This window comes from Palaemon carinicauda, chromosome 23, assembly GCF_036898095.1.
Source record: "Palaemon carinicauda isolate YSFRI2023 chromosome 23, ASM3689809v2, whole genome shotgun sequence".
Taxonomy (NCBI): Eukaryota; Metazoa; Arthropoda; class Malacostraca; order Decapoda; family Palaemonidae; genus Palaemon; species Palaemon carinicauda.
In genome coordinates, this window is record NC_090747.1 from 103,751,819 (window position 1) to 103,755,037 (window position 3,219).

At 34.1% G+C, this 3,219-nt stretch overlaps 1 protein-coding gene across 1 annotated transcript in view; it reads right to left on the reverse strand.

Moving 5' to 3' along the window:
- LOC137617716 (zinc finger protein 585A-like) overlaps positions 1 to 2,391 on the reverse strand; it is a 45,923-nt gene extending 43,532 nt beyond the window's left edge. Inside the window, exon 1 of the mRNA XM_068347713.1 lies at positions 2,221 to 2,391. The gene's annotated coding sequence lies outside the window, so the exon portion shown is untranslated. The remainder of the gene's footprint in view (positions 1 to 2,220) is intronic.
- Between the last annotated feature and the right edge of the window lie 828 nt (positions 2,392 to 3,219).

Sequence of the window (3,219 nt, forward strand, 5' to 3'; positions counted from 1 at the left end):
CGAAAGCCAAGAAAGAAAAAATAAAAAGACGATTGGAGTTAGTACTTTCGTCCATTAGCGAGTCGACGAACTCAACAATGAGAGTTCATATACAAAGACATCGTATTTATACAGAAGGGGACCCACAGCTGGAATAATCAAGAATCTGACAGCTGTGAGATCCCCTTCTCCTGTATAAATGTGATCTCTTTGTATATGTAGTCACATTGTGAATCCGTCGATGTTACTAATGGACCTTACTACTAATTCTAATCAAGTGTTCATTTTTTCCTTTCTTGGTTATATATATATATATATATATATATATACATATATATTTATATATATATACATATACATATATATAAATTTCTACCTCATACTTGGGATCGAACGCTAGCCCCTTCTAATGAAAGGCCAGGTCGAAACCAACCATGGCCTCTCGTGGCATGGTTGGTTTCGATCCGAAGTATGAGGTAGAAATTTATTTCTATTTGAACACGATGTTGTGTTGATATTTATCCATATATATATATATATATATATATATATATATATATATATATATATATATATATATATATATATATATTTATATATATATATATATATATATATATATTATATAAGGCACTAGAAGAGTTGGAAGACACAGGCCTACATGGCTGAGGTCTATGAAGCGCGAAGTAAGAGATGATGAATGGAGAAGTATTGAATTAAAAGCTCAAGATAGAGACGACTGGCGAAATCTAACAGAGCCCCCGTCAATATGTATTATAATAATATACAACATATTTACATTATTATACATAGCCACGAAAGGAAAAATGAAAAGACTTGATTGGAGTTACTTTTGTCTTATTTGAATAAACAAAGATATCGTATTTATACTGAAGAATGTGATCCTACAGCTGTCAGTTCCTAGATAATTCCTGATAAGTTAGATTTTAGATAAGAGGATAATACAGGATTAACAGAAAACTGACCAGGGCTTAGGTTTAAATCTTTACATTTTGTACAGGAGATTAAAAGTATTCAACAATATTCCTTTGGGTATAGTCATTTACATGGATTATTTTACTCGTCTGAGCAGCCGGTTCTATGACTTAAATCCTGGCCAGTGGGAGGCCAAAGCATTATAACAGATCCCCTTCAATGTTTTTAAAAAAAAACAGTAATTTTAACAGGAAATTGTCCGTAAAAATATACTGTTCTCAACCATATTTCAGTAAAATACAGGCGACCGTAATTTTACCCAACCGCATTATTATCTTTTTGGGCGACCGTAATTTTACCCTACTCTGTTATTATCTTTTACGGGTTGGTGACCGTAATAACACTCTTTTACCTCAATATATCGCTTTTTTTTTTACAGTAAATGTCTGGCAACATTTATTCCAGGATTTTCGCCGTTCGGCTTCCTGTGTATTCGGTTTCCTGCCCGTTCGGCTTCTTGGTAAAAAGGAGAAAGATTTCTTTTGTAACTTTAATATATTCATACTGATTATGTGTAGATATAACGGGAAAAGGGAGAAGGTAATATATATATATATATATATATATATATATATATATATATATATAATATATATATATATGTATATATATATGTGTGTGTATGTATATAACGTATTTTAATGGGCTATCTTAGGTGGATGAATGGCACACAATAAGGATATTATCAAGTGGTATAAAGAGAGAGAGAGAGAGAGAGAGAGAGAGAGAGAGAGAGAGAGAGAGAGAGAGAGAGAGAGAGAGAGGGGGGGTCGATGTAGCCACTGATAATTTTCTGAAGAGTTGAATCGAAGTAAAATTCTACAGATGTATATATTATATAACAGTGAATGGATGTATAAGGGTCGTAAGAGGCTTTTGCTATACTAAAAGACACCATTGAAAATAGGTTGTAAACTCTCTCTCTAAAAAAAAAGGCGTTATAATAAATGATAATTTTAGCTCAAAATTCGTAAAAATTCAGATATTGTTAAACTTCTAAAGACACCTTCGGTGTTGACGACAATAGACTTTCGAGATTACATAGTGTAATTTCCAATTATTTATTCCTTAATTGTCTAATACACTTTGCTCAACTGTATACATACAATTTTAAGGAAAAACATTACCATTGGTACTTACCTTCATAACAGGGATAGGCGAATCATTATAGATTTTCAGTTTCAATTAGCTTTTCATTGTTAAAATATTGAGTAATGGAAAAGGAAATGTATATTTTGTACTTACCTCCAGACAAGAACCAGCGAAGACGCACCGTTGCAACCTGCTATCCAGTATCGCTCGATGAAGAAAACACACACAGACAAATTATACTTCGGGGAAAGTCGATATTCTTCTCTTACGATGTTGTCGTTATCATAGCACAGACAGAACTGGCGGTCAGTCAACCAGAGTGGAGTGGAGACAGAGAGTAGGGGGGGGGGATAGGATCGCAGGTCGTTGTTTGAGGATTATAGTTTGTGGGGGGAGGAGGGATATGGGGAGGAGGTATTCCTGGATATTCGTGTTGAGGATTACCCCGGTTTGGGTCGATCTCCTACCTCCCCCCCCCCACTTCAACGTCATTACCTCACACCAGAATTCGTTTTCCTCGCGTAATTTATTAAAATTATATAAAAAAACGCGTATAATTACAAGTTTATGCTCCCTATTTATGAATAAATTGCAAATAGATAAACCAAATTAAAAGGACAATTTGTTTTTAATTTCTGTTTTCGTGACAACCCTTTTTGGACTTGAAAAGAGTGGGTGGACTTAAATAATATATGAAATAAAACAAATAGCTGGAATGCTTTCCAGTTGCCAACGACGTTTATGTTGACGACAATTTTGACAGATGCCATGTAACTATAATTTATTAAAAAAATATCGAGTTGCTTGATATATTGTAAGTGTCATTCATTCTTTGCAAGCATAGTGACGTGTGAAGTGTAACGTATTGTTGTTACCTCCGCCAACGAAGTTGGAAGGAGGTTATGTTTTCTCCCCTGTTAGTGTGTTTGTTTGTGAAAAGTTTCCTGGCCGCAGTTTTAATCGTACAGTAATGAATCTTCCGGGAATTAACTGCTATATAAAGTGCTGGAAATTATTAAATTTTGGAAGGTCAAGGTCAAGCAAATTGTCCAATTCACGTAATCAGCCATAAGTTTGGACATCGTTGTCACAGAGACTTCAAACTTACATATTTGAGTGTATGAAAATCCACGCCAATTAATACATATTAAG